This window comes from Dryobates pubescens, chromosome 5 (genome assembly GCF_014839835.1).
Source record: "Dryobates pubescens isolate bDryPub1 chromosome 5, bDryPub1.pri, whole genome shotgun sequence".
Lineage (NCBI taxonomy): Eukaryota > Metazoa > Chordata > Aves > Piciformes > Picidae > Dryobates > Dryobates pubescens.
In genome coordinates this window covers 29,986,906-30,003,802 of record NC_071616.1, presented here as the reverse complement: position 1 = coordinate 30,003,802, position 16,897 = coordinate 29,986,906, and the positions used below count along the sequence as shown (strand labels likewise).

Below are 16,897 nucleotides of genomic sequence, written 5' to 3'. Positions count from 1 at the left end.
GCGGGGCCCACCCCACCGATTTCCCCCCAATCCCTCTACTCCCTAATCTTGTTTGTAAACATTCGCACCCGCCTCTCCTACTCCCCCAACCCCGCTTGAGGGCGGGCGCCGGGTTGCCTAGAGGAAAGGGAAGGCGCTGATTGACTAATGGGGCTGGCAATCATTTGAGGGAGCAGCCGTGGTGCCATTCCCTCGGGTTATGGGACGGTTCCACCGTACATGGGGTGAGGGGGAGAAAGATAGTAACCATGGGCTTCCCTACTTGTAGTGGTGGCTTGGGGGAGCCGAGTATAGTCCCAGTCTCTCGTGGGCGGAGGCGATAGCGGGATGTGGGAGCAGGGTATCCCTTCGTTTAGGGTCGCAATAGGACAGCATGGAGGGGCTCTCAGGATCCTGTTCGCCTGTTTAACTGCCGCCTAACCCCACGGAGTGGGCAGTGTGTGGAGCTGAGCAGCGGAGGCCTGTCCGTGCGGCTCGGCACGGCTTGGCTCGGCCATTTCCCTGGGCTGGGGCAGCTGGATAGCTGCCGCCGTGAATGCGGCACGTCGGTATGTCCGTTTCTAGACCAGCGTTGAGCGCCGGGTGACAGTGCCGCGGCCGTGCGGTACGCGCTCGGGTCACGTAGGCCCCAGAGCCCCACAAAATGGGAGTGTGGGTAGAGTGGTCCCCGGGCGGCAGTTGAGAGCAGGCCTAGGGCCAGGCTGCGTTCAGGGAGCGAGCTGGGGGAAAGAAGACTGCCCAGGTCGGTCCTCACACGGCCTTCGTCCTTAGCTGGGACTCCTCTAGCCGGGGCTGGGGGGCCTGAGTGACTGGTCTGGAGGAGGCGATATTGACGTATTGAGATACTGAAGAGGCTGGATTTGGTGGAAGATAAACAACCTGTATGATCCCTGCAAGGTCACAAAGTAAAAAGGTGCTTCGTTGGTTATGCCAACATGCATTTTATGGGGTTGCCAGCCTCGGTGTGTTTTGAGGCGGAATTGGGAGGAGGTGTGTAGGTACCCAGTTACTATTGCACTACTTGGGGTATTTTCATTTGATCCTATTAGTTGCCTAGGACGTGCTATCCTGACAGCGGGTTTTGATTTAGTTTTTTGAGAAGATGTGTTTCGAATCATTAGAGCTGTTTATCTTCCTGGAGCCTCTCAGTCTTGTGTTTTGGAAACAATCTGATATGTCTAAAACAGTCCGCCTTTCCTTAAGACATCACACAAATTACTTCCCTCTCCATTTCTTATTTGCAGTAATTTCTGACTCGATGCTTTTAAATGCTGTTGCTTCCTGACACTGTATAACAAGATGCTAGTTTGCAATGCCATGTCACGTGTTCCTGCAGAGTCTATTACATCAAACATCAATGAAATAAAATGTCTTCCATAAATCCTTTATTTACATTCCAGCATTATATATTTGTGTGCATACATATAACATGCACATACATGTGTATGTACTTACACATTCCTACAGTTTCCTTTGGAGAGATTGAGTTGACCTATTTAAAGCTGATAAGAAATTCCTACTCTGAATACCCAACCTTGCTTTAAAAGCATGGGGTGCTTTGGGGATTGGTTTTCTTCTACTATCAAAGGGCTTCATAGTACTTCTGGTAAAACTTTTGAAGGTGTTTTCCACAAAGCACAGCAGGTGTTCTGTTGAGGCACATACACACACGTATATTTATATATGTGGTACACACATAACTTTACTAAAGATGTCTGTCAAACTACTGCCTTTCAAATAGTAATAAGACCATATAGAAAGTCTGATCACAGATATTTCCAGACTGAAAAATAACTGGTTCTTAAACTTTTGTCAGTTGGTTTTAGAAGCCTTTCTATTGCAGAAACGACATGTTACATCAGTGTAATATTAAAATACAAATGGGAAAATACCAAAAATACAAAATAAACTGATAAAATTCATTGTTAAATTGAATGTTTGCATCTTTGTAACTAACAACTCCTTTGTACAACTGGTGGGAAGTGCCAGTTCTACACAGGGATTAACAACCACTTTTGATTATTCTGTGTCCCAGATGTCACATTTTAAAGAAATTACCACTATATTTTATGCAGTGGCTCTACTAGCCTACATTTTGGTCTAACCGTCCCTGCAATCCCAGGAAACAAACTGAAATCTGACTCCACTATGTTACTTACTAGCATTTGGCATGAGTGGAACTTGCGATGAATCCAGCAGCTGCTAATAGGCCTGGTTTCAGATGTTCATAGCTTGACAGACTTTATGTGCTTATTTTCCTCAGGCTTAAACCTTGTTTTAAATTTCAGCTAAAACAGTTTTAGAGAAAGAAGCAATAACCCTAAAACATCAAACTAATGTTAACAATCCACTGTGGTACCTGCTGACTGCATATAGCAAGACACAGAAACTACCCTATATAATTAGGTTTAAGCTATGACTGAGCTTGGAAAGTACTATTGCATGAACTCAAAGTTTGTTGTTATCAGAGAGACCTGCTGATTTGCTCACACCTTGGAAAAAGGAACTTGGCAATGTGGCCATTCCATTATAAAAAATATATTAAGTTTTTTTGTCATAACAATCTCCAGTGTTAAAATATTTTTGCAGTAACATTTTTGTGTCATATCCAGAAACAGCTAAGCAGCCTTACTGAATGCTTGGAAAGAATCCTACCTTTTGACAGACAAAACAGCTATACTTGTACAGAAATTCTAAACCTGTCAGTAGTCCATCAGTATAAGACTGTGCTCAATTTTCCATTTCAACTGAACTTTTGGGAGCAGTGGGGGATTAAAGTCAGTTGTGGGCTTAAGAGTGGGGCCTACCTTCAGCAGAATGATACAGTCATTGCAGACTGGTTTCATTACCTCCATCACTTTTGTCTTTGAAGCAGTAGTGCATGCCTTTGTGGTAGTTTGTAAAAGGACATGAGTTTGTCAGCCTTAAGGGTATATAGGATTTACAAGTGGGTGGGAATATACAAGCTGCATCTGTACCAGAAAATAAAGCAGATTAGGATTCATTGTTTGGGCATCAAGGCAAGGGGCATGATAGAGCATGGCATAGCTTGCATGCACATAACCAAATTCTTCCCCCTTCAAAACGGGGTGGCCTTTTCCATAATGCTACTGGACTTAGATAGTTTGCAAACTATTATTGAGCTATGCTAGCCCCAAACTTGTATTAAGACATTGCCTGGGAGAGTACTGGTGAGAGGACCAACCATTCCTGAAATCAGGCCAGCAGTCAGAAGTCATGTGTCAGTGCTCAAATTCTGCCTTTGTCCCATTTGAACCAGTAACACAGACAGTCACAGAGCCAGACAAGGGAGGAAATTTGGCTTCAGCCTGCAGTCAAAGCTAGCATGTGAAAGTACAGAAACAGTGATGGGGTATAGACCCATAGGGAGTACAGAATAGTCTGTAAGAGATTCCTTTATAATGTGAAGAAGTAAAACTACTCATGCTATGTCAACTGTGCTTTTAGAAGTGCAGCTCTGAGTGCAATTAAACTGACTGAATATTTTGTTTGTATTTTAAATACTCAAATTTATGTGCATGCTATGACACTGAAACAAAAAATACTGTTTTTGTGGTGTGTATTCAGTAAATTACCTCTTCAACGTTAAAAATATCTGGTGTAAAAATTATGTAGAACTATGAAGTGTTGTAGAGCCACCCTCTATATGTAAATGTTTGGAGGTTTTTAAAGTAGCTGTTGGTGGGGTTTTTTAAGTAACATTTTCAGATTCATGTGTAAACTAAAAGCAACCTGACAGGTCAGTCAACCAACAGTTCAATGTTTGGGCTAATTGTGTGCTTTAAGTTAGGGAACATGGAGTAATGGAGTTCTAAAGATAGACGTCTCTTCTCTACCCCACAACACAACTGTTCAAAAATGTGTGTATTTACTTGCCATTCCTAATGTGAAGAGAGATAGGAAAAATACTGTGGGAAATACCCACATGGAAAGATATTATTGAACTTCATTTAAGGAAAAGTGTCACAATGTTTCAATTTTGGTTCTAAAAAAGGTGGTGTGCCAAGATGGTTTGAGGGCTGAGGAGGAGCTGAAATGCTCATTGTACAGACTTCTGGGAGGAAATGAAGGAGAGAGAAATTATATGTGTGTGTGTGTGTGTGTGTGTGTGTGTGTGTGTGTATATATATATGTGTGTGTAAGAGCTCTATAGCTGCATGCTTTCAGGGTGTCACTGTGTTACAGTTACTTCATTTACTTTCTTTCTGAGGGGGAGCTGGATGCAAGAAATGGTTTCTTTGCAGCTAAAATTGGAGGTGTCTGGTGCTTTCCTATGGTCATTAAATTATTATGTAAAGAGGTGTCATTTTCAAAGTAGAAATGTTGGAAAACTAGATGCTTCAACGTGTTTCAGTTAATCACTCCTTTAAGAACTTTTGCCCAGTAAGAGAAAAAGAGGGTCAAATTTTGGAAACCAAGAAGTTAATTGAGGGACTCTGGAAAAGACAATCATGACATGAAAGAGCTTTGCGTGAGATTTTAGTGCATTATTAGTTCTAGTTTCTAGTTTACATATATTCTCTGTGTTTGTTATTGCTTGGTTGGTTCTTTTTAATCTGCAACTGAACATTTTCATGCTTGATAATTATAAGTAGATTGGGTAGATAAATTTGCTGTTTAAAGCATTATTTTTTAATTTTTTTTAAACGAAACTGCTCTGGCCAACAGTTTTATCTTGCTGAAACCATGTCTTACCATGAAAGGAGAAGTTATGCTGAGCATCCAAGCCTAATAATTTTCTTAACGGAAGTGGTAACAACTCTGTCAGGAAATGGATCATTTCTTGAAAGGGTGCATACGAGTGAAGAAGGGTTACTGATTCTAGGGCTGCATCTTTGATTAAACTTAAGTGCTGTTTCAGTTAGTCAATTTCTTCACTGAAAATTCATTTATTTATTTATTTATTCCTCAGTAAGAGCATATTCACAACTGCTATTCCAGGCAACACTTTCTAGAGTTTATTGTTAAAAATATACATGGCTAATTCTGATGAGGAAAAAGAAAATACACGAATGCTGTCCAGAGAGGAAAGGAAGTAGCACTATGTATTAGAAAGGTACAGTTTTAATAACCTCTACAGTGCAGCCTAGGGGCTGCATCAGTACAGGTTAAGGGCTGACCTGCTGGAAGGCAGCTCCACAGGGAAGGACAGGCTAGAGTTCTGGTGGGCAACGAATTCACTATGATCCAGCAGTGTGCTCTTGTGGCCAAGAAAGCAAATGATGTCCTGGGGTACATTAAGAAGAGTGTAGCCAGCAGGTCGAGGGAGGTTCTCTTCCTCCTCCCCTCCACCCTAGTGAGGCCACATCTAGATTACTGAGTCCAGTTCTGGGCTCCTCTGTTCAAGAGAGACAGGGAACTACAGAGGTCTACAGACTCACAGCCTACCTGGATATGTTCCTGTGCCATCTGATTCTAGGCAAACCTTTAGCAAAGGCTTGAACTAGATGATTCCCAGAGGTCTCTCCCAACTCCTACCATTTTGTGAGGCTGTGATTTCAATTTCTGATCTGATTAAGTGCTTAAGCTAGACAGAGATGGAATTCCTAATAAATACCAAAAAATTGACTTTTGAAGCCTAGTCCTCACTCACAATAATTTGAAATAATTTTCAGATTTGTTGGAAGAAACACACAGGGCTGTTCTACATAATATTTTCATTAAAACTCTAAGTAATACTGATTGCAGTTAAAGTCAAAATACTTTTCAGAAGACTTACATGTGAATTCTCACTGTTTTTAAAATTGACTGTAAATTTTCAAGAAGAGGACTTTAGAAAGGCGAAGCTAATCAAGTTGATCTGAAAGCTAGACATGAGGAAATACATCCTGATACTTGCAGAAACCATGCCTCTGCTTTCCACCTCCAAAGGAGGAAGCAAAAACATGAGAGTGATTAAATGGCAGAGCTTAAAGGTATGCATTCTTTGTAGTTTTTAAGGAAAGCCTACTGAAAAGGATGTAAGTGAAAAGAAGTGCTACATAAAATGAAGATGGGAAAGCCGTTCTTGAAAAGCATAAATGAAAACTAATACATTCATTTTCACAACTTTTTTTTTCTACTGATGTTTTTCAAGATACTGCATCTGTTAAATTATCATGGAGCTAAAAAAAACCCCACCAGATTGAATGCAGTGAGCAACATTGCAGAGATTCCTTTTTTTTTGTATTTCCTTTACATTAACAAAAGTCATATAGCTATTGATTTTGAACCTCTTTTAAATTAAAAAAGGTAAGGTGTTTCCATGATTTAAAATAACAGAAAATAACATCCCAAGACATGGGTAAATTAAGAGAAGTGTATTGCAGACTCTGGTAATATATTTCCTGGAGTTTAGGAGGAACTTGATGCTCCTCAGAAAACAAAACAAAACAAAACATAAATCTCCCATTAATCTTAAATACTCTCTCAGGTGACTAGAAGGCACCTCTTAACATAATGCAAGATAACATATAACATGATTTTATGTCAGCAGCCTTATAACTATGTACTGTGATAAGCCAGGTGACAAAACCAGTATATATAACAATAAATTACATTTTTTCAATACATCTAAAAAAAACCCTAAACAACAACAAACCAAAAAACAGGATTTTTAACTTAATTGACCCTAGCACTGTAGACTGTGTGATTTGGGATTAGACCTAACTGGGTACTGTTACTTCAGCTATTCTATGATTTCATTGTGGGTCTTCTTTAATTTTTCATCCCATACTGATTTATTAAGATAGAGGATATGAACTAGGATCTGTAGGATACAAACTAGGATATGTCTAGCTCTTGTCTTCAGCACTGACCAACAGCAGCTGTATGGTGTCATGACAAGCTGTGGTAAAAACTTCTAAGAATTATCATGCAGTCTGTCAATAAAGACCTCCATTTGTTTGCTTTGACTTCACATTTGCTAATTTCATCTGAGGGCTCATCGTGATTTAGTTGAAAAAGGGAGCAACAAATTGTTACCTTTTATTTTCTCCGTTGCTTTTTGCATCTGCCTCTGTTTTCTTTGGCAAACCCAGAAGGCAAAGCATCAGTCTCCCTCCTCAGAATGTCCAGTAAAATACTTGCTGTAGGCCCCAGGTTATGCACTAGGCACTAGCAGTTCTTCAAGCTTTCAGTAATCTATACATGGCCTCACTTCTTCCAGTTTTCTTTGGTAAAAGTCTTATAGGGGAAACCTAAGTTATTAGGATGTTAGAGCCCTCAGTTTTAATACATCTGTTTTCTAATGTAAGGTGTTTGCTATGACAGGCTTTCAAGAGGTTATCCAAAGTCCAGTTGGTCAGAAGGCATTTTACACTTCTTTTGTAAATTCCTCAGGATTTGCTTTTTCTCGGAAGTGTTAGAGTTCTATGCAAAGAGATGTCCTATTAAGCAATGTTCCTTTGGCAGTCATTTATTAAGTCAGGGTAAGAGCAAGGTTTGGCATCTACCTCCTTACCTGTCACATTCAAAGTTACTTTTCTGTTGTGACCTCTTTTTAAAATGTCAATGTGGAACATTACAGCACTGCAGATTGTTGATATTGTAAATAACTCCATTAACTCTGAGCTACTTCAGCCATCTCACCCCCCATTATTTTCTGGGATTTAATAAAGATTTAGACTAATTCCACATCTCTCTCCAGCTTCAAAAGAACACAGTCTTATTAATTTTTATTAGACCAAATCTATAGTGTCATCACAGAAACTCTGTGGTGATTTGCTTCCCTTAGGACTCCATGTTGCCTTCATACAAGTCTAGTGGGATGAATCTTCAGAATGTGAAGTCAAATGGAAAGAACCCCACAGATTCTTAGAATTACTTTTAATAGACAGAGAAGTTAGGGTATGACTTCAAGTTAATTTCTCATTCTCTGGGTAACATGTATCTGCAATGTAGGCTTATGATGTGAGATGCTTTCCATTATTTTCCAAAGTCTTTAGATAATAAATTGGTTAAACTGCTCCACTGTGTGACATTTTTCTTTAGAAAGTGTTTGATTGAAGACAGTGGACAAGCGTGAGGTACTGGTTTAGTTTATGCATAAAACAAGATAGTTCCTTTTGGACAGCAAGTACCAAAATACCAACTGTAAATCATTTGGGATTGGACACAAACCCATTGTAGTCCTGGAGTGCTATCTTTGAATGGATATATAGGGAAGAGATGACAGGGATTTCTGCAGAAATCATGAGTCTTTCCCTGCTTTTGACAAACACAGAGCAAGTATTAATCCCTTATTTAATTTTGTGTTTCAAGGCAGACCAGGGCCATGCTTTCTGTAGCCTTTTATATACTTTCTGACTTAAGATATCCCATGAAAAAGTAATCATTCCTTCTCTAAGGCAACAGTTGCTTAATCTTCCTAATGCCTCCCTGCAGAAGTAAATGCCTTCTCACCCCACCCACACACCCCAGGCAAGCAGCCTTCCCCCAACTCTTGCCTATGCTACAGTAGCAACAACATTCGTCTTCAGTTACAGAGTCAAGGATGTTATAATCATAGTTGCAAGAGAAGCTGCGCATCTGCGTATCATCATTTGTCCCTATTAATGCTTTTACATTTCTAGGTTGAAGTTTCACAGTGCATCCTCTTCAATAGTTGAAGATTTTGGCTACAATTAAAACTATTTTGGCCCTATTGATTTGGTTCTGTTTGGTTTTGCAAACTTTATTCCTCTTGAGATTCTTAGAAATGACAAATACTAGAAATCATAGGGTCTTGTTGTCTAGAATAAAAATCAACCCAAAACATTAAAGAAAGTCTGCCTATCCATCTTATTAATAATCTTACTCTCCCTTGTTTATAGAATGTTCATTGTTAATCTTTGGGTTTTTGCTTCAGAGAGGCTTATGTCTTATCTTTCCTGGTTATTTGCTTGTCTTGCATCTATCAAGTCCATATATTCATGCAGTAAATATCCCAGCAGTGAAGTGACCTACAATATTCAGAAGTTGTTTCAAAGAAGACACAAATGTATTCTGATTTTTAATATAATTAATTAATTAATTAATTATAAACATTATTTTGTTGGTGATATTGAGGTAATTTTCACCAGAAATTTCAATCTGTAGTTGAAAACATACTTATGGTTGCAGTCACAGAACAAGTATTCAATGCAGCTAAGAGATTACGTCACTCTGCAGTAATGCCGATGAACCCTTCCTATAGATTTGCACTCCTTTGTGCTGAGCTATATACAGATCCAGAACAGAAAGGTATGCCCCCTGATTTCTCAATAATGTTCTAAGAGGAAAGCCCTTAGAAAACTGTGAAAGCTTAATTTTTTTTCACCGAAGCCAGTAATTACAATAAAGGACATAAACTAGTCTTCCATCAAAACTACATGTCTATCAAGAGTGGAATAGGCCATCTGTAAGCATGGTATCCTCTCTATTTCTGTTTATTTTGAAATAAAGGCATTTGAGATGTGTAACTTCTGCACAGCTCATAAACTCAGAATCACTGAAGTTAGATGCATTTCTGCTAATATTCTTAGCTGTTTTTAATATACCTAGATTATATCCTAAACAATGTCGGCTTCATACACACTGTTTTGCATATTTTCTTTTGTGGACTTAGTAACCATGAAAAGGTCACGCACAGATCATTCTATTCTTTGAACTGTAAGATATTAATTTTGAACTATCCCTTATTCTATTAAATTTATGCATTCTTAAATTAACTCTCTTTAGTTGAGAACAACTTGGTTATGGAACAAAAGCATATATGTCATATATTTTTTGCCTAGTGTATGAAAGCAAGTACTAATCACAAAAATGCCCTTCTACAAAAGGAGTGGAAAATATTGCATAAGATTTTCCAAACTGAAGCTGGATCTACTTAGAATGCTTAGTTTTCAAACTTTCCAGAACATGGGAAAACAACCCACAACAACATATTTATTGTTTAAGCAGGAGGATGGTTATGTACGGTTTCATATTCTTTTATATGCTTTCTGGTAAACTATATTTTTTATGTCAAGCAAGAAATCTTGCTTCTTTCCAGTCATGTATTTTCATGCTCCAGAGAACTTGCATTCTTCCTGACAATTTTCTCATGGACATAATGATGGTGTATCTCATATATCTGCAGTCTGAAGTGCTTAACAGATTCAAAGTTAGCCTTGCATATCAAACTTTCTCTGTCAAAGTCTTACAAAGACAGATAATATGAGAATAGAGGAGACAGTTCCATTAGAGAAGTTTACCAGTAGAGAAGTGAGTTTTTAAATCATTATCTACCATCATTTTTTCAAATGTTTTAGTAGTAGCAATTTTTTTTTTTAATAGCAGTCTTCAACTGCTCCATCAATCTAACTGGAAATCATAGCAGATTCTAGTAACTGATGCTTCTTTGTGATCCTTTTAGCTAATTAAAATGCTCTCTTCTTTCTTAGTGAGAAACACCTTCAGCCTGTATTCAAATGATAGTATCCTTCCCTCTTTGCATATTATGAAAATACTCCCTGACAGGTATGGTATAGCATATGATATATCTTGCTCTGTATGACTTTCTTCCTTTATATTTATTTCCAGATAGCTGAGCAATTATCCATTTTGCAGATTTATCCTTCTCTGTCCAGAAATGCTGATGTCAAATGTTCACTCCATTTTCAAAACTGTAGATGATCCAAAAAATGTGTCTTCATACTGATTATTTTAAAAGTTAACTAAATAGGCCTAGGTTTGAATCAAACTCATTACTCCCTTTCCCCCTCCATCAAAGCCTCGCGTTTGACTAATCTTTTGGAGACAAAACACGTAGATTTTTGTGGTTTAATTTTTGCAAATGTGTGTGCTATGTTTTAATTGTATGATTTGGAGCCCATTAATACAAGCTGCTGAGTGCCTTTAATTTGTCTTGTCTTTTTTCACTGCATACACTGCGTAGTCTGATGCCTCTTTGGAAAAAATGGGTATTGCTTGTATCTTTTTCTGTACTTAACTTTTCTGTTACATCTTTCTTATCTGTGTGTAGTATGCTTCTATGCAAACGCTTGGGCAAATTAAATACAAAACAGCAAATGTTTAAGCACTTCATCTGTCCTTGAACTCAATAGGACTACTTATCTACTTATCTCTGTTACTTGTATTCATAGAAGTACTATACATTTGAGTCTTTGAACTGTATGCTCTGAGGCAAACAAGGTTTTATGCATATTACCTCAACTGTATCTGGGAACTAAGCCCTGAATAAAAAAAAAATAAATAAACAAAAAGTAGTAATAGCTGCTTCTGTACAAAATATAGGCTCAAATCTGTATTAAAATGGAATTCTGTAAGCAGAGCACACCAAAGTACACAAACATCTGTAGCTTATTTTTTAAATATAACATGAAGTGATAGATACATAAGACATTTTCAGCCCTTACCTTCTTATTGTTTGGTAATGAAAATCAATTTGATGACATTAACATCTCTTTCAAATCAGCTAACTGATGGTGCAGCAGTATGAGTCATCTTCTTAACACTGAGCTGTTATTTTAAAAAAACCAAAACACACAGCAGTGATAAAAGGTATGAGGGTGATAGGCCTTACTCTACCCACGGAACATAGGGAAAAGCAGTAAAAGTTCAGGATTAATTCTAAGAGCTAGACAGGTAACTGTGTATTTTTTTTCTCTGCTGAAATGGCACATGAAGGCTGCTGTTTGAGATATTCACTCTATTGTAACTGCATTCAACACATTAGTGTAGCGTATAAGTCACTGAATAGCTGACAAAGTGACAGAATTTACTCAGCAGATAACTGGTCTCTAACCAGGAACATATATAAGAAGTTCTTCACATGACCTGTATTGGGACCCAAGCCTAGCACAGCTCCTAAACTTCTTCCATGCACTTGCTGCATAGCCACAGTGCTGCTGCCACCCGAGGTGACAGCTTGTGACAGACTGCCTGCATCAGAACTAATGTTGGTTAGTCAGGACACAACTGCATCTGTGGGTGCCTGGATGCACTGAACAGACCATCAAGGGCAGTTTCCAGATCATCATGACAACTATAGTTGCCACATAATACACAGTTGTCAGTTATGCAGTAATGAAAAGAGTAATGCATCCGTAACTTGTTTGAAACTTCATGGAGCCTTTCCAGTTGGAATGGGTGCTGCAGAACATAACTCTATAGACATCCTTGATGCAGATTAACTTTCAATTTGCGGGCAGCATGGATGCTCCAAAATAAAAGAGCAATCCCAGCATATACCATTTGCCATCATGTAGCACAGTTGCTAACAGCACTGTATCTACACTTGCTCCTGGATGTTGTAGTGATTAACCTGATTGTCCAAATAACACTGCTTAAACCAGGGATTCCATCACAGAAACAGTGCTCAGTCCTTTTGATAAATTTACAGTACTTCTTGGTGTAAGAGCTGAAGGGAGCAGTGTAATAACAAAAGTCAGTATCTCGCCATCAGAAGTATTTGTATAGGCAAAAATATTTGTCCTTGGTAGTGTTTGGAGAGGTACAATTCCCTGGAGGTTTGCCAGACACAACCTACTGAGACATCCACATTTCAGCACCATCTTTTTGTAAATACATAGGTTGCAACCATTCCTCTAGTGATGGTATCTGAGGAGAATTGCTTGGTGAGGAGCACTAAGTGCAGTTACAGCACCTGCAGGCAGATGTGAACTCAAAACAAATGACACAATCCCTGGGGCAGCCTGAATGAACTTATGTCAGGAGCATGACTTTTTTTGGGGAACATGGTACTATTTTTATGGTGTGCAGGGAGCAGTACATTACTCACCTGCTTATGTCCAGATGGAATTCCTCAGGAGGAATGGGCATGCCATCAGTCCTGTAACCATGCATGATGTGACTGGGTGTAACCTAGGTGGTGACATACTTTATCAAAATAAGCACCTGTGGCTGCTGCCTTGTAAACAAAGCAGAACAAGTCACTGTACTTTGTCTTATGGACTTCCACTTTTATTCTGTATGAGCGAGATTGGGAAGAAAAGTTTTCCTCACTTTAGGAAATTTTCTGCATCCAACGCTTATTGCATTGGCTCCAACATGCACTACTCTGCTAGCTGGGTGGTGCTGCTTCAGGTGGCGGGTGAGAGGCCATCGTTGGTGGCCTGTAGGTGTGGTCTTCTGCGTCCATGGGCTGTCTCTGTGAGAGAAGGGTCCAAGACAGAGAACTGGTGCCTGGACTCATCCCAGAGAATTGTGGAGCAATTCAAGAGCTCTTATGTAGTTCAGTGTAGATTGGGAAACTATATTTAAATACCACCCTCATGTGGTTTCTTTTTTCAGTTTCTTGAATAAGCACTTCTTGTCATCTCATGAAAAACACCTCTGGTAGATTATTGCTGCCTTACTGCAGCTGGTGAATATTCCTGTCAGCAGAGTGAAACACATGAAAGTGGCGTTTTTAAATCTCAGTCAAGGTCCTTGTCTCCTCTTATGTGTGTGTTGTATCTTGCCAAAGGTGCACGTAAGTAAGTTAGCTGTTCTGAAGCTTGCTGGTCCCGTGGTTTTGTAAGATGATGGGGCAGGGTATGCAGGTATCAGAATATAACCATGGAGTTGGAAGGCTGTGTGGATTGCAGGATAAAAAAGCCGAAACAAATGGGATCTTGAATTGATTGTGCCCAAGCAAGTGCAGAGCTTTGGGTGTGAGGTATTCTCTAATCACTGTCCATATTTCTGCGTCTGAGAAATGATTTATTTTGTCCCAGAGCAGAAGCGGAGTGTAAAATAGCACAAGTGCTGTGGTGGAAGTTCAAGGAGCCTGTACAAGACATGTTGCACTAACACACAGCACAGTGTGAAATGGCTGCTCTGGACCTCATAATTGCTTTCTGTTACTTGTTCTTAATACACTGGGAGAAACTAAATGCTATGTGTCTCCTTTTTTGCAAGTAAACAAGATCACATCAAAGATACATTGATTCTGTCATCAGTTTCTGGTCATGATACAATCTGCAGGATCTCAAGTATGGCTATCTGCTTTACACAGCAGAGAGAACACTAATGGAAACTAATTTAGATTTCTGATTGCAGTCCTCATCTAAAGGTGCATAAACTTCAAAGGCTGATACCCTGTATTTCAAATACAGAGTTAAATCTTGATTGCTAGACGAGCCACTGCCTGAAAATACACAAAGCCCTTCCTCTTTGGAATAATACACAAAGCACTTTTGTGCTTTGAAATTATTCATAGCAGATGGGGAGAAAAAAGGGTCATTAATTGATTCTTCAGCTAAGACATCACAAGTATAATCAAGAGACCTAGTTGGAAATTCAAATGAATTAAATTTTCAGAGAAGTTTGTTCTTTTCACGGAAGTCACTTGGCAGAATTTCAAATCAGCTTGATGATTAAGCAGCAGGTCATTTTAAACCATGTTTACATTAACAAACCTCCATAACCATATTCATACTAGGGCAAGGCATAGTACACAAAGGGCTCATTAGATTGTAATTATTTTAGATTAGTTTCCATTATGTATCAGAAAAGGCAGCATGTGGGCTGGCTCATGTTTCAAGCTACTCTGTTGTTCGTGTTATGCAGCTGTAGCTTTGGGTAGGATATCTATAGGACAATAGCCATAAAACCCTGCCCAGCAGTGTTGAGTAGTGACCTCTGCTCTTTTTTGGCCAATGAACCTGTACATGCCACCACCCATTCTTATTATCTAACTTTAAACTGAAAACAGGACAAAAGCAATGTAAACAATGCAAGATTGTATTTTGCAAGTCTTTGGGCTCCTTGCAAGCAGGTTTCTAGGTTACTCTTTGAAAAGTCACTGCATTAAATCATGTTCTTACTAATGTATCAGTACCACTGGAGAAACAGACCTATAATCTGTGGTGTCAGAAACTGGTATCAACAGCTTTGCAGTTTTCAAACTGACTTGTTTGTTACTGGTATCAACAGCTTTGCAGTTTTCAAACTGACTTGTTTGTTACTGGTATCAACAGCTTTGCAGTTTTCAAACTGACTTGTTTGTTACTGGTATCAACAGCTTTGCAGTTTTCAAACTGACTTGTTTGTTACTCTTACCAGCAGTAGTTTAAATAGGCTACTTATTCTCCAGTGATTCCTTTGTAAAACCACAGAAATACCATATGGTTTTAGCTTTATTTCATTAATTTACTCGGCATGTAGAGGTGATGCAGTCACACTGACATTTCTAAGGATGTTTTAATCATTTTGTGTTATATAATTTAAAAAAAATTTTTACCTGGGGTAGTTTAGCACAGCAGTGTGGACACACCCACTGCATCTCAAAGTGTAATCTTTCTGACACTTAAATGACATTTTTCCATTTTCTTGTGTCATGAATAATTCACAACGTGGGCCTGGAAAGAATCTATGCTCACATTTAAATATCTGTGAAATTTACAAATTCACATTTTAATTTTGAAAGCTCTAAGGTAATAAAAAAATTGTTTCATTTACTGCACTTCCTTTTCTCTAAAGAGATCATGCTCAGCAGATTGTAAAATATAAACTATAGCTCAATTGATGATTTAATGTAAAGATACATAACTCTGCAAGGCTAGTTGGTGGTTCTGCTGTCAAAAATTAAGGAGGACATAATTAGAAAAACTACTTTTAATCCAAGCCTATCTATGATTTTTAAAAAGGGATGTATCTACAAAGGTTCAGAGGAGTCTGCATCAAAAAAGTCTAGGAAAACATTTGAGCATTTGTTGTGTTTTGCCATTTCTGAAGTTAGGCTATTTGGTCTCAGACTGAAAACAGAAAAAGCTTAAGTTTGAAAATTGTGAGACAGTTTAAGGTATAACTGAGTGACACAGCAAGCATACAAATTAAAACAAACTAGTAAGAAGAAGGAAGGCCAGGAGATACAGAAATACAAACCAAGGAAGCAAGCCCTATGAAGGTAATTCCAATTTGGAATTATGTCTGAGCTCAGGGAGGAAAAAGGCAGAGATGGAGGCAGACTACAGACAAAAGAAAGAGGGAGGAAACAAGAAATAGTTCAGGACATGCAAACAATGCTGTGGTGCAAAGAGGCTACTCTAGCCATCATACAAGTCAACTGAAAGACAAGGTAACCTCTTTATTAAACCTTGTCTGGAACTGCATTTTTCTTGCTTCATGTTAGCTTGCAGATTATTTGGCAAAGGTGGATGGTATTGGTCACTTCCCAAGCATTATTGTTGAATATTCAACTTGCTGGCAGACAAGGTAAATCTTTAAGTGATATTACAGGCAAGGGTACATCTTTTAGAGGAGTAGGTTGTTTTTTTTTAAACAGGATAAAGTAACCTTCCCCTCAACATTTTTTTTTTTTTCCTAGCATGAGTTGTGGGATTCAGGGGAAATAGAGCATATTGTTTGCAAAGAGTTATAAAGATGAGGTTTAGAACCATGCCTGTTCCAACCATCCCAGCAAAGATCAGCACTTTAGTGCGCAGTCACCCATACTCAACTCATGCACTGAGAACAGCATGTACAAGTGGTTAATGACTTAGAGCTTCACATGGCAATAACTGATCACAATTTCTGAATAAATTTTTTTTTAAAAATTCACCTTTCAAATCTAGTCTTCCTAAAAATTGTTGTTGGCTAGGTAAAGGGGTATTTTGCAAATCAGCTGGGCCAAATTAATGATGTACTGTGTAGCTGCTTAACTCTACTGGAATGGTGCTGCACAAATATATGCTAAATGAAGATGTCACATAACAATTTCATGTTATCTATTAAAATCAGAGACAAGATCCTTTGAGAACTTTTACATAAGCTGACACATATATGTACTTCCTGACTGCTACTTTGATGCTAAGAAAATTTTTTTCCTCAATATATGTCTTTTTAATATAATGTCATTTCAATACACTATTGTTTCTGACAAGTTGATTCATTACTATTAACTGCTGATACGACATATGCCATGCCACCA

The 16,897-nt window shown here is 38.6% G+C and overlaps 1 protein-coding gene across 1 annotated transcript in view; it reads left to right on the top strand.

The window, feature by feature from the left end:
- The first annotated feature begins 226 nt into the window (after window positions 1-226).
- Window positions 227-16,897, top strand: part of DGLUCY (D-glutamate cyclase) — a 45,090-nt gene continuing 28,419 nt past the window's right edge. The window contains exon 1 of the mRNA XM_009904824.2: window positions 227-548. The gene's annotated coding sequence lies outside the window, so the exon portion shown is untranslated. The remainder of the gene's footprint in view (window positions 549-16,897) is intronic.